This window comes from Lutra lutra, chromosome 15, assembly GCF_902655055.1.
Source record: "Lutra lutra chromosome 15, mLutLut1.2, whole genome shotgun sequence".
In the NCBI taxonomy this organism is placed as follows: Eukaryota; Metazoa; Chordata; class Mammalia; order Carnivora; family Mustelidae; genus Lutra; species Lutra lutra.
Genome location: NC_062292.1, coordinates 24,678,448 through 24,701,348, shown reverse-complemented (window position 1 = coordinate 24,701,348; position 22,901 = coordinate 24,678,448). Strand labels below are relative to the sequence as shown.

The 22,901-nt window shown below is 41.3% G+C and overlaps 1 long non-coding RNA gene across 1 annotated transcript in view; it reads right to left on the bottom strand.

Annotated features, from left to right (window-relative positions):
* Positions 1 to 982: 982 nt before the first annotated feature.
* The window catches only part of LOC125086041 (uncharacterized), a 46,495-nt gene continuing 24,576 nt past the window's right edge, over positions 983 to 22,901 (bottom strand). The window contains exons 3-5 of the long non-coding RNA XR_007123080.1: positions 5,042 to 5,136; positions 4,319 to 4,542; positions 983 to 1,104 (exon numbers count right to left, since the gene is read on the bottom strand). This is a non-coding gene — a long non-coding RNA (uncharacterized LOC125086041). The remainder of the gene's footprint in view (positions 1,105 to 4,318; positions 4,543 to 5,041; positions 5,137 to 22,901) is intronic.

The following is a 22,901-nucleotide window of genomic DNA, read 5'->3' as shown; positions in this document are numbered from 1 at the left end:
AAAGAAGACATGTGTATGGGCCAGCGGGTAGAGGAGAAGATGCTCAACATCACTCGTCCTCAGGGAAATGCAAATAAAGCCACCATGAGACATTATTTCACACCCATTAGAATGGTCACTATCAAAGAGACGAGAAATAATAATTTTTGGTGAAGATGTGAAGAAAAGTGAACACTTGTACACTATTGGTTGGAATGTAAATTGGTCCAGTCACTACTGGGAAATAGTATGGAGGTTTCTCAAAAAACTAGAAATAAACTTGATCTCAGGGTCCTGGGATCCAGCCCCACATCGGACTCCCTCCTTGGCAGGGAATCTGCTTCTACCTCTGCCCCTCTCTATTGCTCGTGTGCGATCTTAAATAAATTAATTATTTAAAAAAAAAAACTACCATATGATCCAGCGATTCCACTTCTGGGCATTTATCTAAAGAAAAAAATACAAATTCAAAACGATATATGCACTCCCATGTTCACTGGAGCACGATTTACAATAGCCAAAAATATGAAAATAACTTAAGTGTCTACCACAGATGAACAGATAAAGAAAACAGGGCATATATACACAACGGAATTCAGCCATAAAAAATAATGAAATCTTGCCATTTACAACAACGTGGATGAACCTCAAGGGCACAATGCAAAGTGAAGTAAGTCATACAGAGAGAGGCAAATATCATACGATCTCACCTATATACGGAATCTTAAAAAAAAAAAAACAAAAAACAAAAAAAACAAGCTCATAGACACAAAGAACAGACTGGTGTTTACCCAAGGATGGGGAGTGGGAGAAATGAGTGAAGTGGGTCAACAGGTACAAATTTCCAGTTATAAAATAAATAAGTCATGGGATGTAACACACAGCATGACAACTATAGTTAATAATGCCGTAATGCACACTTGAAAGCTGCTAAGAGATTAGGTCCTACAAGTTCTCATCATGTGAGGGATGGAGCACAGATCTGAGAGTGACTTACCCACAGCCCTGCCTTGGTAACAAGGAGAGAACAGTGAACCCAAAGCGTTCAGGGGGCACCTTGCCTGTGTGTCTTGTCCCCAAGACCATTGGTAGCCAGCTTCAGATCCCACTCTTCATGGACAAAAACTGTTAAAAGAGGAGTAAACAATTCAGGTAACACAAACTTTAACACTTGCCGAAGTGAATAGTCTCCCTTAGGAGAACTACAAAATCAGGGGTGGGAGGAAAAGAAGCTTTTATGGGATCAAAAACTAAAAAGGAAGAGACAAATAGTATATAAAAAAATACTCGACTGGCTGGGGCCACACAGTCAACCTTGTTTGGAATGAGAAGCCCCAGAGTTGGCTTGGCATTTGGGGACTGACTGCTGGATACACAGCGTTTCCAGGCAAGCAGAGCATTTATAGGAACAAGAAAGTTACGAAATTCCTATCTGCTGAGATGGTACCCTGGGCAGGAGCGGCTCCATCTTGGAACAGAAATGTATTTCAACAGACCCCAACCCTGTTCTCATCCCTGCCTTCCATACTTGGCTTAGCTTCCTTATTTTTTTCCTAAAAGGAAGGTTAGGGCAACAGCTGCTGGTCCACTGGACCTGTCTCTGGCTTCTCCAGAGTTTGGACGGCACCGACCCAGGGACGCCCCTTCTTCCCGCCTCCCACCAGCCTCCAACCTCTTCTCCAGGCGCAGCCTCCAGAACCCCCTTCTCCGCGATCCTCTGCCCTCCGCGAGCAGCCAGCAGAGTATCTTGAGCTTCCGCCTCGTCGCCATGGCCCACGAGCTCCCGGGTTCACGGGAAGGGTCCCACCGCCTGGTCCGCAGCACCTGCGGGCCTCGCGCCCACCTGTCTCAGGGCTTCCACTCGACCGCAGCGACGAGGTGGCTCCCGAGGGCGTGGGTCACACCCTGCAGGCCGGAGCAAGCGCGGTCCCGGGGCAGGACCAGACCAGACCCTCTGGACCCGCGGGCCCTGGGCCCTCGACTTCCGGAAGGCCACTTCCGGCACGAGCAGGTGCTGCTCATCAGGAAGATGCCCCGCACCTGACTCCTCTTCCGCCTGCGCGGGCGGGTTTCTCCTCCAGAGGACCCCCTCCCGCACGGCTAGGAGTCCCCAGAGCCCAGCAGCCTCGGGGCAAGGGGAGGGACCCCCGCTGGCCTCTCCCCTGGAGCCAGGGCTTCTGCCTGAGCCTCTCCCGGTCCCCGCTGGGCAGCTGTGTGACCACCCTGTACCCTCTCCCACGCGGTGGGCCAAATGGAAACAAACAAGCTTTTTGCAGGAATTAAAAAAAAAAAAAAAAAAAGTAACAGATTTCCCGCAGTTGGCCTGCTTCATAGGTTAGCCTCATCAAAAGAGGTTCACAGTGTAATTATTATATAAATATTGTCCTATTTTCGATTCTTGGAGGTTAGGGTTAAACTTCAGAGTCATTAACTTAGTAATTTGGGGGATGTTGGGTGTGAATAAGGACAGGGACACATTTTAGGGCATTAGAAAGAGCTCATCCAGCATTTCTAGCTTTCTTCCAAATTAAAGTGCAAATCATGTTCTGTTTCATTTCTACTGCCTCTCAGTCCCTGCCTAGTCCTCTCAGAGTTTCCAGAGAATAAGCTCACCCACCTTGATTGTTTAAATGAGAAAGGAACTGCTATTCTTAGCCAGGGAGATTCACTTGTGTTGCTCTAACAACCTGCCTTTCTATCCTTTCCCCTGAGAGCGGGTGTCTTTCTCTAATGCAGGGATTCTCAGCCCGGTTACAATTAGAATCACCTGGGGGTGCTCTTGAAAAACATACCAATACCTAGGCGCCACCCCAGTGATTCTGACTTAATTGCTCTGCAGAATGTTTCTAATATTCAGCCAGGTTGAGGATAATTGCTGAACTGTATGAAATAAATTTATCATCCATTTTCCTACCCTCATCAAACAATGGGCTTTCCCCTCCTCTGTTAGGGTGAGAGCCCAATTCTACTTATGATTTGCGTAGCTTTGGATGGATTGAGATTTTTTTACATTAGTTTTTGGGAAGGTTCTTAGTGAATTAGAGAATTAAGATCTTTGTCTCTCGGAGAACCATCAGGATATTATATGAACAAACTCACCCCTCCTTTGGCCAAAATGAAAGAGGACAAAATATTTTTAAAATAAGACTCTATGGGGGCACCTGGGTGGCTCAGTGGGTTAAGCCTCTGCCTTCAGCTCAGGTCATGATCTCAGGGTCCTGGGATCAAGTCCCGCATCGGGCTCTCTGCTCTGCAGAGAGCCTGCTTCCTCCTCTCTCTCTCTCTCTGCTTGCCTCTCTGTCCACTTGTGATCTCTCTCTGTCAAATAAATAATCTTAAAAAAAAAATAAGACTATGATGGGCATAAGTAGGCACGTGATGTGATGAGCACTGGGTGTTACACACAACTGATAAATTGTAGAACGTTACATCTGATACTAATGATGTACTATATGCTGGCTAATTGAATTTAAAGAATAATAATAATAAAGACTCTGTGAGACTTTTGATTCAGTATAACAATTTGACAGATACCAGGATCACTTAGTCCTGTATTTCTCAACTACAGGCTGCCTCCAAATCACCTGTGCCTTACTCAATGCCCCTATTTTATTCCAAATACCAGGCCCCATGCACAGAAATTCTGATTCAGGACATATGAAGTAGGGACCAGGAATCTGAAGCTAAAACTAGTTCCCCAGAATATTCTGATATATCACTAATTTGGGGAAGCACTTATTTAGACAATTTTTCTCTTGCATCAATTGATGTGAAGGCTTTAGTTTCTACTATTGTGTCCTTCAACCATCCACTTTCAAAATGGTGTCCAAACTTTGAACTGTTGATGCCTCATCCCTAGCATCCCTCTTAGTGGTATATGTAGCATGTCCTGTTTACAGTTAGAGAAAATTTGTGTTTAAGATTCTAAGAATTTAGGGCTAGGGTTATGGTTGAATTAGGATCACAGAACTCCCTTTGGAAATAACACCAGACAGATATACTGCAGTGAAAACACACTTGAATCTGGAATAAAGTGGAAGGGGAAAAAACATTTGAATAAGAACTTGGCCTTCTCCCTGTTCAGAGACCATGAAAGAGTTCCTTTCCTGGGTGTTGATAAGGGTCTATCCCTTCTGCCAACCCTGTGCATACTCTTCAATGCAAAGGAAAAATGAAATAGGAGACTTAAAAGAGAAACTAGAAAAACACTAATGTAGAAGGCAGTATGGGAAAGGAGGGAAAATATCCTGTAAGTAACAGTATTGAGAAGCCTCCAACTAGAGTTTGACAACGGGGGAGAAAAAACTCAGAGAGGGAGAAAATTGGACATGCCATATACTTCAACCGCAGGCACTCTGACTCCAAGTCTTCAGGACGTCCACGGATCACTCCCATCTCTGGACACACAAAATCTGATGTGGCACCATTTTTCCACAGGGCAGTAGCCACCATACTGATGTGAAATGGGGCTCCAGCTTTTCCACTGTACTTCTTTATCAAATTACAACATCGCTATATTGCTTCCTACCTTCAGGAATCTAGGAAAAGTGGAGGGGAGCCAGCCTGCAGGTGGAGTTACACAAATACAAGTTGAAGTTGAGACCCAGGGAGGCAGTGCTTTGGGCACAAGTCATCAAATCTCTTTGACTTTCTCTTTTTAAAAAAATCATTGAGCACTTGTTAGGTATCCTGCATTTTTCCACACATGATCTCATTTAATCTTCAGTAGGGCCCTAAGAAGCAGGACTACCATTTACATTTTACAGAGAAGGAAACTGAAGCTTTAGGAAGTGGCATGAACCATGACTGATTCAAAGAAGTAGAGACAAGTTCAAACCCAGATCTTCTGTTATCAAGAATGGTGTTCTTTCCACTGTCCCCAGCTGCTCCAGGTTTTGGCCCAATAGAACTAGAATGTCTTTTTTTTTTTTTTCCTATTAACTGCTACATTTGGAATATGAAAAAGCTGTTCATGTTAGGGGAATCAGTAAAATTAAGGAGACACATGCATCAGAGGGAAACACTTTGTTACTTTCTGGTCTTTTCCCTAAATTTTCCTCACTCTGTTGATTTCCTCACAATTGTCCCTGCTTGTCCCCATCTTGCATTCATAACAATTCTCCAAGATTCTTCTCATCCAGCTATGTTCAGAGTCATCTGTAAATGGAAGAATAGTTATTATAGCCATCATTTATTTATTTTATTTTTAGCCATCATTTATTTTTAGTGAGTGCTTACCATGTCAAGAAAGTAAACTAAGAACTTCATAGACATTATCTCACTTAATCCATACAATAAACTCTTGTGACCAATTCATTTAGTATCTCCATTTTATACATGACATAACTAAAGCATAGAACTCATGTAATTTACCCAAGATCTCATAGCCATTGAGTGGTTACTCAAGAGATTCAGACTCATGCCAGACTAGAGAGTTCACATGACTAAACCAACCTAGATGAGCCAAGAGAACCATGAAGCTCTCAGGCCAGATCATTCAGAAGAAATGTAAAGCCCACACCAGAATTTCACAAATGGAACAAGCATGATATTAAAATATTAAGCAATAATTTGAATCCTAAAGTTAATAGGGAACTACAAAAGACTCCAAAAAGCCAAAGCAATCTTGAGAAAGAAGAACAAAGCTAGAGACATCATGTTCCCTGCTTTCAAACTGTATTACAAAGCATAATAATAAAAACAATATGATTTTGGCATAAAAACAAACACATAGATTAATGAAACAGAATAAGGAGCCCAGAAATAAACCCATGCACATATGGTCAATTGATTTATGACAAAGGAAGCAAGGATGTACAATAGGAAAAGGATAATTCCGTCAATAAGTGGTGTTGGGAAAACTGGGAAGACATGCAAAAGAGTGAAACTGGACCTTATATCATACACAAAAGATAAATCAAAACAGATTAAAGACATGACCTGAAAGACCTGAAACCATAAAATTCCTACAAGAAAATATAAGCAGTAAGCTACATCAGTCTTGACAGTAATGATTTTCTGGATTTGACACCAAAAGTAAAGGCAACAAAAACAAAAATAACCAAGTGGGATTACATCAAACTAAAAAAGCTTCTACACAGCAAAAGAAACCTTTAACAAAGCAAAAGAAACACTCAACCTATGAGAGGGAGAAAATATTTGCAAATCATATATCTGGTGAGGGGTTAATATCCAATTTATATAAAGAACTCATACAACTCAATAGCAAATAAGCAATATGATTTTTAAAAAGGATAGACGGGGGTACCTGGATGGCTCAGTGGGTTAAGCCTCTGCCTTCGCCTCAGGTCATGATCCCAGGGTACTGAGATCAAGCCCTGCATCAGGCTCTCTGCTCAGCGGAGAGCCTGCCTCCCCCGACATTTCTGCCTGCCTCCCCCGCACCTTTCTGCCTGCCTCTCTGCCTACTTGTGATCTGTGTCAAATAAATAAGATCTTTTTAAAACAAAACAAAACAAAAAAAAGAACTTTGTACAGCTTTAAAAAAAAAAAAAAGGACAGAGGATCTGCAGAGACATATTTCCAAAGAAAACCTGCGTACTGGCCAATAGGAACATGAGAAAATGTTCAACATCACTCATCATTGGGGAAATGCAAATCAAAACCACAAGAAGATATCACCATTAGAATGGCCATTATCAAAAAGACAAGAAATAACAATTTTTGGCAAAGATATGGAGAAAAAGGAACACTTGTGCACTGTTGGTTGGAATGTAAATTGGTGCAACCACTGTGGGAAATAATTACACTTCTGGGTATTTATGTGAAGAAAATGAAAACACCACTTTGAAAATATATGCACCCCCATGTTCATTGCATTATTTACGTTATCCAAAATACAGAAACAGTCTAAGTGTCCATCAATAGATAAATGGATGAAGAAATGTGGTATATACATAAAATGAAATATTATTCAGCTATAAAAAAGAAAGAAATCCTGTCATTTATGACAACATGGATGACAAATACTGTATGATGTTACTTACATGTGGAAACTAAAAAAAAAAAAAGAAGAAGAAGAACAACTCATAAACTTCTTGTTGCCAGAAGCAGTTGGTGGGGGTGGGGGGAGGACGGAGAAATGGAGGAGAGACTCAAAAGGCATAAACTTCCAGTTATAAATAACTTCTGGAGATGTAGTGTGACATTGTGACTACAGCTAATAATACTGAACTATGTATTTGAAAGTTTCTAAAAAAGTAAAACTTCTCATAACAAGAAAAAAGAATTTGTAACTTTGTGTGGTGACAGATATTAACTAGACTTACTCTGGCAACAAAAATTAAATTAAAAAGCAGCTAATAAATATAGAGAATGGAACAAGAGATTTCTTTCTTTAAAAAAAAAAAAAGAACGTTTATTTTTTTATTTTAGAGAGAGAAAGTGCATGAGCCAGGGCCAGGGACAGAGGGAGAAAGAGAGAATATCAAGCAGACTCCCTGCTGAGCACAGAGCCCAACACGGGGCTGGATCTCATTACCCTGAGATCATGACCCAAGCCAAAATCAAGACCTGGATGCTTAACTGACTGAGCTAACGAGCACTCCTGGAATGAGAGATTTCTAATGCTGTTCCAGAAGAGATAAGAACTAAGAATTTTCCAGAATGAGTAATACAAGAGTCACCAAGTCAAGACTGCCCTCTGACTGCTAAACAAGAAAAATAAAGATAAATCCATATCTGACACAAGTAAGCCTGAGAACATCAGGGAGAAATGAGAAAAATACTTCAAAGCTACCAGAAGAAAAGCCAGATTGCCTACAAAGGAATGACATTTGGAATGACAGAAGACTTTTCCCAAGCAACAAAGAAGATAGATGACAATGGGGTTACGTCTTTGAAAAGTTGAGGAAAAAAATGTCAGCCTAGAATTACAGACCCAGTTAAAATACTGTTCAAGAATGGGAACAAAACAAAAGCAAGTTTAGTCACAAAAAGGCAAAAAATATATTAATCTAAATCTCCTTACTAAAAGATACACAAGGGGCGCCTGGGTGGCTCAGTGGGTTGGGGCCTCTGCCTTCAGCTCAGGTCATGATCCCAGGTCCTGGGATTGAGCCCCGCATCGGGCTCTCTGCTCAGCAGGGAGCCTGCTTCCTCCCCTCTCTCTCTCTGCCTGCCTCTCTGCCTACTTGTGATCTCTCTCTCTCTCTCTCTCTAATAAATAAAATCTTAAAAAAATAAAAAATAAAAGATACACAAAAGGATGTACTCCAGCAAAAAGAGAAATGAATACAGAAGAGAATCATGGCAGCACAGGAAATTAAAAATGAGAACAGAAAATCATTTAAGCCAATAAATTTAATTAGCTACTGGCCATAAACATTGATAACATTTTTCTGTTTAAATAATAAAACAAAACAGGTAAAGTCACACTTTAAACAACAATAATGAGATGGGAATATAAGAGGTGTACCCATTGGAAAAGAGCACTAGGTCCATATTGTGTTCAAAAAAAGGAAAAAATTACTTAGCAACTTGAAATTATTTATAAATACTTATAATCAAAAGTATATTTTTTAAAGGGCAGGAGAAGCTACCAATTTTAAAAAAAGTAGTACCACAGTCTTTATCTTCCAAGCCAACAGAAGAAATGTAAGAGGTCTGTGGTGGAAATACAGAAAATTGATCAATCCACAGAAGGCAAGAAGGGAAAAAATAAAAGAAGGGGGAAAGATGATAAAAACACAAAATAAAAATATTAAAATAAGTCCAAATATACCACTATATGTGTATACAGATTAAATTTTCAACAAACATCAAAGAAAACATATTGAAATTTGTTTTAAATATATCTATTATTGCTTAAAAGGAACACACCTAAAGCAAAAGACCCAGAAAATTTAAAATAAAGAGTATATCACTTAGCAGAACAAGTTATCAATATCTAGGTAAAGTCCAAGATGACCAAAAGTCTCACTTCTTGGTAATATATCACAGACCAGTGTTTTCCAAACTGCATTCTGTGACCCATTCCTCTGTCACGGAGTCAATTTTGTGAGACACGCATATGCATGTGTGCACATGTGCAAGCACACACATGCATATGCGCACATACACAGAGTAGGAAAAGGAATAATAAATTAGAAAGGATAGGCTATGACAAAAGGATAGAGATCCATGTATATATCACAATGCTTCATTGATATAAGGATGTATTGTTTTCATAAAACTTTACTTGTAGTGTGTGTGTATGATTGTGCAAATATGTATGTTACCACATTGCAACATAAAATGCAGCTCTTCCTTTTTTAAGTTTGAGAAACTCTAACCTAGAGAAATTCTTGCAAGTGTACACAAGAAAACATATATAGGGAAGTTTACTGCAGTATTATTTGTAATCAGGAAAAGCTGGAAATACCTTGAAAGTTCAACAGGCAAATGGACATATTAATTGAGGTAAATATGTGTACAAGAAAGAAAATTAAACCTGATTATGTCAACATGGATAAATCTCAAAAATAAAATATTGCATAAATAAAGGAAGTTGCAGACATATATATACTATATGCTAAAATTTATACAAAGCTTGGGAGCAAGCAATACTTTGCACTGCTAGGAATGCATGCATATGGTATGTAGAATAATGGCATAAAAACCAGTAAGGACAGATAAATACCAAATTCAGGAGAGGAGTTAACTCTTGAGAATGAGGTGGGGGCAGGTAGTGGGGGTGAGAGGATTACATAAGAGGCTTCAACTATATCCATAATGTTCAGCAAAAAATGGAAGCAATTATAGGAGAAATGTTAAAAATTTGATCAGGCTGGGAGGATATATGAGTGTTAACAATTTACTTCTCATATTTTTCTCTATAATCGAAAAATTTTAGATCCAAAATTTACAAAGTTTATAAAATTTGTGATTTTAGTCTCTGAGCTAATCCCAGGGTCTGGCATGAGCTTCCATCCTCCCAAACCTCATCTGGCTCATCGATATTCCAAATATTGACCCACTATCTTACTCCTAAGCATGCAGACGTGTTTAGTTTCCCCATGATCACATGAAGTAAAGGAAACTTCTCTACACTGAGTGCGAACCTCACACATTTATAACGACCTGCAGCAGGAGCAGAGTTAGAACTCAGCTCTGTGTAGAAAAAAGAGGCTGCCACCTTAACCTTGAGTGCAACACAGGTCCCATTGTGCTTCTGATGAGCGAAAGATGACTGTATCACTTTACTCCACCTAATGAACATTTCAATCTTCTAATAAACACCCTAATAAAGAAAAATTGAGACTTAACTCACTTTTATTATCCCAACTGACATGTCGCAAGGTCTTAATTGGGCTGAAAACAGCTTCCAATAATAATACCCTCCTTAATTGATTCATTAAAGGGGCCCCTACTGAGACAGAAGTGCTAGTTCCAGGAAAAGGAATGAAATAGAGCCCCAATTTCCCACTGAGTGGCTATGATCCCTCTGCCATCAACTCCCCGGGCCACTGAAGAGGATGTTAAGTGTCCAATGCCTGGAATCATTCTTCTAGTCCCAAAGTGGGCACACACTCACCACTCCCTTAGTGAGGTAACAAAAGAAAGCAATGGAATTTCATGGAATTCTTAGTATCAGATGAATTGGCACCTTTTAAAAACGAGGTAATGGTAACTACACCCACCATGGTGAAAATTGAGTAATGTATAGAATTGTCAAATCACTATGCCATACATCAAACTAATATAATGTTGTATGCTAACTGCAATATTAAAAAAATTTAATTAAAAAAAATAAGCGAGGGGATGCATTAATAGCAAGAGATTAAAGCCTTTTACAAGACTGAACCAAAAATTACCATAGCCCAGAATGGCTAGGCAAGAAGAGCAGGGACAGATGTAGCAGAGAGAAGACATGAGAATTAAAAGAAAATTACCTATTTGCAAGAAAAAGTGGTTTTGATCATATTAACAGATAAGATAGTCCAGTCATTAAAGGCATGGGATTTGAGGTCAGGCAGAACTTGGGGGTATGTCCTGTTCTTCCTCCCACTTACAAGCTCTGTCACCCTGGACAGGTTACCAAGCCCATCTACATCCCCATTTCCTCAACTGTAAAACAGGAATGATTAACTAAGAACCCACCCCAACAGCCAGAATAAGTCGTAGCATAACATTCTTTTGCTCACAGTCTCAAATGGCTCCTCAATGCATTCTCACACTATCTGTGCCCTCCGTCACCTCTCCCACACCATCTTCTACTCCCCTCCCCCATTCACTTCCTAGTGCTCTGCCCTCCACCCACCCACCCACCCTCGTTCCTTGAAAGTACCCAGCAGGCTCTCACCTCTGGCCTCCGCTAGAGGTGCCCTCCCCTCCAGCTCTCTGTCCTGCTCACTCTTTCACTTATGTCAAGTCTTTGATCCAACATGACCATTCTATTTAAAATTGAAAACTGTCCCTCTGCTTATTCCAATTTGCCTTTCTCTGTTCTACTTTTTTTTTTGCATAGCACTTATCACCTTCTAGCAAACCAAACTCATTTGTTATGTCTATTGTTTATTCTCTCCTGCTGTTTTGTTCACTGATCTATCCCAAATGCCTAAAATACTAAAGAGCATATAGCAGGTGCTTAATTTTTGTTACATGAAAACCTCATAAGATTGTTTTGATGAGGGGCGCCTGGGTGGCTCAGTGGGTTAAGCCACTGCCTTCGGCTCAGGTCATGATCCCAGGTCCTGGGTTCGAGCCCCACATCGGGCTTTCTGCTCAGCAGGGAGCCTGCTTCCTCCTCTCTCTCTGCCTGCCTCTCTGCTTACTTGTGATTTCTCTCTGTCAAATAAATAAATAAAAATCTTTAAAAAAAATAAAATTAAAAAAAAAGATTGTTTTGATGACTAAATTAGATAATGCACGCAAAGCACTTAGCTCTATGTAGGCATAGAGAAGCATTCAGTAAATATTATCTCTTATTACCATAGTGGTTACTATTATTGTGATTATTCTTATTTCCCATTCAACGGGAGGGATATTATTAACAAATGGGGTCATGGTTCTTTCAGCCATTGGTTCCTGGAGATGGAAGTCCTAGATTAATTTAATTAAGTAGAGTTTTCTGACACTATATGCCATCTTGTTATATATACATCACTGGCCCAGTCCACTGGCCAAGGATTAAAGGTGTCAGGTCACCTATAGACACCACCCCATCCTATCCACTCTGCCAACACACATAGGGCTGAGGGCAGCTGCTAAGCCAAGAATGTATATCAAAGTACATCTAGGAACTCTTGTCCTTTTATGACTATACTGCATATAAATACCAACTTGACAGCAGGAGGGTAGAAAGGAAACAGGGAAAGGGATTATCTCACTGGCTTGCTGAGCCCCCAGAATTTACGCTTCTGTCACACTCTCTGAGACATTTGTGCTTCTGCCCAAGAAAAGAAGAAAACAGTAACCATCTGCCTACCTCATAACCCCCTAGGCACTAATGAGATGCTTTATTCTTTGTCAAACACTTAGGAGCTTCCATGATAAAATGCTGTTCTGGGAAAATAATGAATGGAACGGACCCATTAGCTCAAAGTTCGACTGCATCTTTTGTTTCCTGAACATGAAGGAAGACAGGAGCAGCCTAGTCAATGAGCCGTTCAGCACTCAAGAGCCAAATCTCGCTCTCCAGTTCTGAACTGATAAACCATGTGACGAGTATACACCAGCAAAAGATGCCAAATGCAGGTTTCTGTGTGTTTTCTTTCCCATAATGCCCAGCTCCCTAGGCATGCTGCAGATGGCACCTGCAAAGGAAACACAGTTGGTGCACGTTAGCGTGCTGATGGAGCCATCAGCTTGGCCATCTATGGGGACACCGGGGGGTAGGGACAGGGCAGTGGTTCAACAGTACAAGCACCTGAACACACTGTATTCAATTCCGAATCCGTCAATTAGCATCTGTATGACTTCCCACCAGTTACTTTATCCTTTAGAGCCTCAGTTTCCCCATCTGTAAAATGTGATGTCAGCAAACTCATAAAATTTGTAAAGGACTAAATCATCCATTAACACTGAGTCTGGAGGATATTAAGTGCTCAGTAAATACTACCCTTTCTATGGAAGACAGAGGGTCTGCAAGGCAAAAAGCTTATGCCAATCAACTATTCATTCAGCAAATATTTATTGGGGTGCCTAGGTGGCTCAGTTGGTTAAGCGACTGCCTTTGGCTCAGGTCATGATCCAGGGGTCCTAGGATCAGGCCCCACATCGGGCTTCATGCTCAGTGGGGAGCCTGCTTCTCCCTCTCCCTCTGCTGCTCTGCCTGCTTGTGCTCTCCCGCTCTATCAAATAAATAAAGAAAATCTTAAAAAAAAACACACACACACACACAAATATTTATTGAATATTTACAAGTTCAGTCAAATATATACTGAATGCCTACTGGTACCAAGTCCTAAGTCCAGCTCCCAAAGACACAGCAGTGAGCAAAGCAGAGACGATACTCTGATCTCACAGAGCCTATAGCTCAGTGGATAATGATGGCCAACACACAAGAGGTACTTACTATGTGCCAGGCAGTGTTCTAAATGCTTTAGCTGTATGAACTTATTTAATACTTAAAACCACCCTATGAAGTACATTAACCCTTATTATCTCTATATGACAGAAGAAGCAACAGAGGGACAAATCTGTGAAATAAATTGCCCAAGGTCATAAGGCTACTAAGCATCAAAGTCAGGGTTTGAAGCCAATTAGACTGACTCTCATGGCCCACTCTCTTAAGCATTATATATACTGCCTTCTCACAACTGCTAGATAGTGAGCTCTTCATAGGTAGGAAACATGTCCCACTCATTTCTATATCCCCAGTGAAGCCCCTGGCTTGTGGGAGTGCTCAGTAAGTGCTCGCTGAAGGAATGAAGAATGGTTCTTCTTTGAGACACGAGAGCCACTCTTTTTGCCAGTCTCATGACATCTCCCTATAAACCTGAATATGTAATGAAAATACACTATTCTTCCTCTGAATAGAGAACATTATTAATCTTCTGTCCATGGGCTATTAAATGTAAGGCTGTTTTTCCAGAAATGGTGATGAATTTTCCTTGAACCACCTACATGCATTTGAGAGGGGTCTGGCAGGGAGTGAGCTGTATTTTAAAAGTCCAGAAAATGTGGTTCCAACAGGACAGAATATGTAACATTTCTCCTTTATTTTGGAAACCACTTAAATACCCCAACCACACTCAACACATCTTGCTCAAGGCCTGAGATCTCCCACTCAAACACCTCTAACTCTTCACTCTTCTCAGGACTATTTATGAACATACTAGTTGAAATCTGAGTGGGCCACAACTGAAGGAGATGACAGAAGTTACTACTACTACATTGCGGGGGATGGAGGCAGAAGAAAGAGGAGCTCCCAGGGACTGAGATTGATAGTTCAATAGAGCTAGCTAATCTACACTGAATATGGCAGTACTTGATCAATAATAATTATAATAAGTATTATCATATTATATGAATTGAATTGACTGTTCTATATTATATTAAATGCTTATGTTTTGTACCAATATACTACTACATAGTACATTATTATTATTATCATTATTATTATTACAAGTGCCATTTATTCAGAAAGTCTGCTAGGTTCCTTCTTTTTTTATACTATCTCGCTTAATCCCTTCAATAACCATCACTAGTACCAGTATAATCTCTGTAAAGGAACAAAGTAAGTTCCTTTAACAAAGGCACCAAAAAAGCAGTGGTTTAAACACGACAGTTGTCCCTCTATTGTGTAACAATCTAGAAGAAGTATTGTGTACACACTAAGTTGCTATAACAAAGATAGAAAAAACATGATTTTAAACAAGATCAAAGTTTCTCTTCCACATAACAATCCAGGAGTCGGAAGGCAGCCGGCCATCACCAACCATGGCTTCCATTTTGGGGATCCAAATGGCTCCCTGATTGCCCCTGTCACATTCCAGCATAGGTGGAAGGAGTGGTGGGAAAGCACATCCATTTATTTTAAGGGTACAATCCAGAAGTGGCACACATCACTGGCATCTCATTGGCTAGAACTTGGTCACAAAGTTGTGGTGAGGAAGAAATGAAAAACCAGATGCCTTGAGTAAGGAATTGGATAAGCATCTACTTCTTTTCCTTGTCTTTTAAACATCAATATCTTGAAAGGGAATCCTACTATGATCATTTGATTATTACTCAGCAAAAAGCTCACTCCCTTCCCCTTCCCACTGAGGACAGTGTATACTTCCCTGCTCCACTAACGTTAGGCTTGGCACATAATTTGCTCTGTCCACTGGAAAATCAGTAGATATGATGTAAGCACAAGCTTCAAGTGTGTTGTGTGATTTAACTTAGAGTGCTGTACTGATATGCTGTAAAAGGAGCTTATGTCCAACGTAATCCTGAACTGAAAGCAAAACTCCTGTGAAAAAGACCTGAACCCTGAACAGCCTGGACCCAATCCCAATCACATGCAACCTGAAACAAGACCCCTTGTGGAACTCAGCCTAGATTGGCTGAATGGCAATCCAACAGCAGACCTTCAAAGGTGAGATTAAGTGCTTGTGTTTGCAAGTCATGAGTTTTGGGCTAGTTTATGACAGAGCATTATTGCAGCAATAGCTGGCCAACAGAGAAATTGGTATCAGAAGTGGAGTACTGTCATACGAGAACCTAAAATATATGACTACGGTTTGGTGATTAGGCAGCAGATGATGAGGAAAGTGTTCTAGAAAGCTGGAAACTGCCACTGGTATTATGTAGTGACGATGCACTTGGCCAAACTTATCTGTGATAACATGGAGGACAGAAATCTGCCTAATAACTTGAAGCACTGGACAAGAAAGTGTCCAGGCAGAATGCTGATAAGGCAATTTGATTATTACTAGATGGATAAGGTATTGCAAGACAAAGTTGTTTGTAGAGGAAGCTGATCAGTATGCAAGCAATACTGAGAGAAAATATAGAAAGCCCAGAAATTCCAAGACTTGTAGGTTTGAAAAGTTAAACTATTTTATCTTACCATCTTATCAGCCTCAGGACAAAGACCAAATCAACATGTGATTGTCGCATCCTTTGTCACAACTTCTTTTGAAAGGACTGAAGTGGTGCATATCAGTACTTTTCAGCTGGACAAGTGTTCCTAGAAATATAAAAGGCATGATCCCACAGAGGCCTGATAAATCCTAGGTAGCCAAAATTAAGTCTTAAGAGAAAGATTTTGTCTCAAAATGAATCCTAGATGTAACAAACATGGGAGTGACTGAAATCAAATGTAGGAAACTCATAAAATTTTGATATACCTGTATTGGTAAAATGCCATCAACCTGAGACTATAACTGTCTGACATGTAAAAAGATCTCTGGCTGCCAGATTTCTATAAGCAGAAAGCAGTTTGAAAAAGTTGCTGATCCAGAAACAAAGGCTTACTCTTTAAAGTTCTCTTCAGAAGTGGCCATGCATGGTGCTAAAAAACACTGGAGCCAAAGACATGAAGAACAATGGATCAGTGAGCTGTACCCCAGAGAGATCTAGGGCCACAGAAAAATCAGAATATTCCCCCTTCCTATACACCCACAAATCACTGAAAAGCCCAGCCAGTTAGCTGGATTCCCAGCAGACAAGGAACCTCCATTAGAAATAAAAGTCCAAGGGGTCAGTGAAGCATGGCCCAGAGATTAAAACCCTATGTCACCCAATTTAAATAAAATTTTACTGGACACAACCCTACCTGTACATTTTTATATTATCTACTAATGCTTTTGCCATCATACAAATTGAGATATTATAACACATAAATGGTTTGCAAAGCCTAAAATATTTAGTGTCTGGCCCTGTACAGTTGTCCGTCCCTGGTCTTGTGAAGAAGACTTTATACCTAGACAATAAGGAAATCTGGTTATACTATACACAGCAAGGTTTCAGAATGGCTGGAGTGGTAGCAATCTGCTACCATTCTTACTTTTTTTTTCATATTTTATTTATTCATTTTATTAGAGAGAGAGAGAGAGTGAGAGAGAGCAGGGGGAAGGGCAGAGGGGGTGAAGGGAGAGAATCCCAACCAGACTCCACCTTCAGAGGAAAGTCCAATGCAGGACTGGATCCCACATCCCTAAGATCATGATATGAGCCAAAACCAAGAGTTGGATGCTTAACTGTTTGCGCCACCGAGGCGCCCCTCTTCCCTTTTGCAATTATTTATTTCAGTTATTCTGTCCCTATTAATATTTATTTCAAGTGGTTGGAAAGCAAATAATTTGTCTCTTTATTTTGTAAGTGAATAGAAGCCATATCAGGATTTGGTTTAATTTCAAGATCTTAGACATCAAGCCTGATACTGACTGGATGACACTGAAGGGTAGTGAGATGGGAGTAAATATATTTTGCATGCACAAAACAATGAATAAAAACCAGATTGTGATGGCTTAGATTATTATTTACTCCCCTTGCCTTCACATTAGGTAGATACCCCTTCCTCATTGCATGGGTGTGGCCACGTGACTTGCTCAGCCAATGGAACTTCCCCAGGTATGGTGGGAATAGGGACTTTTCCTATGTGCTTATGTGGTTCATCATAGATCTTGTATTCCAGGGAACTGGCCATGAGAAGAGCATCCTCTTCTATCCGGTCTTCAGAATAAAGAATAAATACACATTAAATAAATGGATCCAGCTGGATCTAGCCAGCCTGAAACCTGAAACAGGACCACCCAGTTGAGGCCCAGCTAGATTAGCTAACTTCAGTCCATCTGTGGACTGATGGGTGAGAGCATGAATACTTGTTGTGAGCTACTGAATTTGAGGTGGTTTATTATAGAGCATTACTGTACCTGACCAATCACTGATTGATACACTGGGCTCCCATAAAATGATAAGGTGGCTGGAACCTGGTAAATTACACTTTAGTTCTGAAAACCAAAGACCTCAGTTCAAGTCCAACTCTGCCTCTTAGATGTTATTAATTGGAGGAAGTCACCATACCTTTCTGAATCTCAGTTTTGGATTCTTTTTAAATTACAAATGAGAGCATTCACAACCTAAATGAGAAGATCATTTAAAGATTAAATAAGATGATATACTTAAATGTTTTATAAACATTAATAAGGTATATAAAGGCAAGATATTTTCATTATTAACTCAGTTCACATAAAGCAGCCTAGTTATTTTTTTTAAGATTTATTTTAAGGATATCTCTACATCCAATGTGGGGTTTGAACTCACAACCCCGAGATCAGGAGTTGCATGTTCTTTTGACTGACCCAGCCAAGTGCCCCAGCCCTGGTTATTTTTAATTGTTGATGGAAGAAGGAGTATGCCACTTCTATCCTCGACCCTGAAAGCTGGAATGCTGAGTCTGGAAAGCTAAACATCTGTAAGCTGTTAGCTTTGCTTCAGTGTTTTAATATTCTTTCTTGATTTTGTTTAATCTGACTGCTGAATTTTTTTTTCTCTAATAAACATGTACAATTTCATGATAAGAATCCAAACAATATAAGGGTTATTCTTTTTAAAATTGATTATGCTACCCAAGCCTGACACTTCCCTGCACTTACTGCTTCCCCAAACCTCCCACATGACGAGCACACAGTGCCCCCGACAGCAGTAACCTAAGTACTAGAGTGAAAAGAAAATTCTCTGAGCCTGCATTCCTCTCTCATTGCAGAATAAAAGAAAAATCAGAATGTTTCCCCTTCCTATACCACCCACAAATCACTGAAAAGCCCAGCCAGTTAGCTGGATTCCCAGCAGACAAGGAACCTCCATTAGAAATAAAAGCCCACATTATTCCACCAAAGTATTTTCCATGCACCCCAGTGTACCACACAACCAGAGTTGTGTCTGGGGCATTGCAACACCATTATTTTGTGCTCATGTCAAAAATCTTTTTTCATGTTATACACATGAAACTAATGTAATATGGTATGTTGATTATACTTCAAAAAAATGTTTTTCTTTCTCCAAAATGCCAAAGGGAAGAGTGGGTTTCCTAGAAATGGTTCTAAATTGTCTCACTGCACCCAAGAGAATGGAGCAGTGAGGGCATAGACCCTGCCCACCAGGAGAGGGGAAAAGGTCAGATCAATAACACTGATGATACCCATTTTTTCCACAAAGTCAGACAACACAGATTTTCTAGGGAAGGTTATTTGAGAAATAAATCTACCCACACAGTTCCTCTCAATCCTGCAGCCAAAGTAGCAGAACCCTCTAGAAATCAGATCACACCTCTCAGCTTGCTTCCTAACGGAACAGCCAAGCTGGGCAATAACATGACAAAATGGAATCACTGATCAGATTAGCGTAGTGCTGAGCACTGTGGGCATGGGGTGCAGGACACAAGGGCTTTGGTGGGAAGGATGGAGGGGCCCCTGGGGAGACGTCAGATATTTTGGAGTACAGTCCTCCCTAAGGCAGAGCAATTACAGTGCCCACCGCAGGGCTAACTTCTGAGGACTGCTGCCCTGCTGTGGGCACCCCAGGCACAGAATAAGAAAGCAACAAGCAACAGAAGAAGGAGAAGCAGAGACAGGGTGTGGGTGCTGCCAGATAGTCCTCATGATGACCTCCAGACTAACGACAGAAGATAAAACCCCAGTCACTCATTCCCCCCTAGGAATATCTGATGCCTGCCTATCACACACTTGCACTATTCTAGGTGCTGGGCATGCAAAGATACATCAGAGACCATTCCTGCTCTCACGTTGTGTATGCCCGTCACACCTTGCACATAACAGGACCCCACAACGTGTTCACTGTTACCTTACCATTCAGCTTATGGGGCCTCTTTTCCTCTGCCTTCCATGGCACTTTTGTGAATCCTTATTTAATGAATACTTACAGTGCTCTGAATTTTAGTTATGGGTGCATATTTTATTTCCCCTAAAAGACAGCAGGATGGCTCCGTATAGGACCTGTGTGTTCTCGTCACTAGTTGCTCAATAAATATTTATTGAATGAGTGACTGTAATGGTAACTACTGTGTCACGACCTACTACCAATCATCAAAACAGGATGGGAGGTCTAGGGGTCTGCAACTGAGGGAAAAGCAAGCTGGGTGAGGAGTCCAGAGACCTGCCTTCTAACAGAAGCTGTCGTCTTCCACTGGTGGCGTGACTGTGGACCGCTCCTGAGTGCCTCGTGCTCAGCTGTAAGAGGAAGGATGTGGGTAGATGATCATTAAGATACCTTCCAGCCTTATGATTCATCATTTTAATTGTACATTACAGATGACATTCACTGAGCCACTGGGTGTGGTTAGCACTAGATTAAGAACTTTGCCTGTGTCATCTCACGTGATCCTCAGAATAACTTTTGAGGTATGATGACTATGCCTATTTTACATAAGAAAGGAGGCTTAGAGAGGCTGAGTAACTTTCCTGATGCCACACAGGCCAACGTGCAAACCCATACTCTCAACTACCGAGCAGTAGGATGTCTCTCGCTCTGCCACACGTTGGGTGCCTTTTGAACCATCACTTCTCTCCTGAAGAGCCTCAGTTTCCATCATAGAAATTTTTTTTTATTTGAAAGAGAGAGAGTGAGAGAGATCATGAGCAGATAGGAGGGTGAGAGAAAGAAGCAGACCCCCTGCTGAGCAAGGAGCCTGATGCGGGACTCGATCCCACGACCCTGGGATCACGACCTGAGGCTAAGGCAGACGCTTAACTGACTGAGCCACCCAGGTGCCTCCATTATAGCCAATTTTTTAAAATTGTTAGAAAAGCCTTTATCAGAGAGGCACAGCAGGCAAGCTGTGCCTACCTCACTGAGCTGGGTGGGGAGCTTTCTTACACTTTTTGAGGCTCTGGAGCACCAGTCAAATTGCAAGGATCCCTGCGACAGCAAGAGAAACTCAACAATGAGTCACAGGGGGTGCCAGCCATGGCCCAGGCATAAGGTAGTTTGAGCCTCATTGAGAAACCATCTGAGAAGGCAAGAAAAAGAAAAGCAAGGTAATATTTTGTTCAAGGAGCTTTGGGGGACTATAAAGACTTTGACCATATTCCAGATCCAGCTGACAGATGCTTCTATTCATTCTCCCCCATATTTAAAGCATGGAGGGGAGAGATGTTACTCTCCAACAGACAACTGGCAGAATCTGCTGGGACATCCAACGGGCTCTCGCCGGTTTCAGGAGAACAGGGCAACTCACACATGGGCCTCAAAACACCCAGAGGTGGCAGAACTCAATGACACTGATGAAATAATTTGGGGCAATATAGGGAAAAAGAAAAAAGATTTCTCCAAAGGAACATGCTTATATATAAGGAGACAGAAAATTCAAGTAAGGCTCTAAACCTCTTAGAGTTATATCCAAATTAAAAAAAAAAAAAGATAAAAACCTACAGTGAATTCAAGAACTGAAGGATAAATGCATGGCCCCCAAAAGAGAGGGTCATAAACACATGCTTCTTGAAGGAGAAAGGAATGGAAAACACGGCTCCTGTTTAGAAAGCAAAGATATTGAGAAATTTGGCAGGAGGAAAGGGTCTGATTAATTAGCCACATGCAAGTGAAAAGACCTTCCTTCCAAATCAAATGACCTTGAACCCAAGGCAGGGACAGAATACGAGTATGGAATTTGGAGGAGGATGAATGCATTTTAATTGTCTCAAAGAGAAATGTGTGAGTAGAAATCTAGGAGTTCTTTGTTTTATGTGTGTGTGTGTGTGAGAGAGAGAGAGAGAGAGAGAGAGGGAAATAGAGAGTTTCTCTTGGTGACAGAAAAATAGAAACCAGTAGAGCTAGGTGGCTGCTACTCCCACAGTGAGAGGAGGTCCCATTACATCTCATAACAAACGAGCACAGTGAGCCTTCCTATTAGTATTGGGCAAATGATCTTCCAGATATGCCTAAATCCAAACCACACAAAAGGAGCCAGGGCAAAGAAAGGCAGTTTGCTCTGAGGCAAAATGACATTTTTCATGCTTAAATTACCAATTCCCTCCTCCACCATCTTCCTTTAAAATGCTGAATTGTTAGAGCAGTGGGCATTCTGGAAAAATAGGCAGGTGGAAATTTAGATTTGTTACCAGAGAGCAAAACCCAACTGCATTCCCCTGCCTTTGTTGGAGCCCGCCATGTCCACCCTGCTTGGCCCTGCCGCCCTCACCGCTCCCTCTCTCCTCGGAGTTGGGCTCCTAGCACACTCAGCCACCCTCCTCCTCCTGAGTGGAATGGAAACATCCCCTGTTGATGCAGCCTCTCATCCCCTCCCTAAACCTGGTCTACAAGTCAGTTTTCAGCCCCACGCCCCAAAGCCAAGTGCTCGAGTGCTCGCTTCGGCAGCACATATACAAAGCCAAGTGCTCGAGGCTGAGCCCCGACATCCAGGAGGATAGGTCTAGGAGTAGAAGTAGATGGGCAGATGGGCCATGAGGCCATTTTTAATTATTTACTTGGCTTCTGCTAAAAGCAGTTGCTTCCTATCTCCCCTTCTCTGAAGATCATAATCCCCCACACCTCCAAAGTTTGAACTAGATCTATTAGAAACATTAAAATTTACAATTCTACACGAAGTGTGTGAGGGAGAAGGCACGGTCTCCAGCCAGCCTTGTAGGTTTTCCTCAGGGCTTACAATTATGCTTTGGTGTTTTAAAAAAATCTGTGAAGAGAGTTAATAGAGGAAGAGAAACAGAGGTGGGACGAGGGGGCGGGGAGAAGAAAGGAGAAAGGGAGGGAGAAAGGGAGGATGAAAAGACAGAGGAAGGAAGAGGAGACAGGAAGGCAGGTATCCTAGGGGGTTGATACAATTTCCTGGCCAGCAGAGCAACTCCCTCCCTTTGAGCACAGTAACACTGCCACCTAGAGGCTAAAAGTGCCTTCCTGAACTTGTACAATCGTGCGCAAGATACATTTATTTGTGTAACTCAGCTGTTAAGGATCTTTGAAAAGGGGGTGGTAGATGATGGCGGGAGTGCTATCAAGAACTGTAACAATTCATG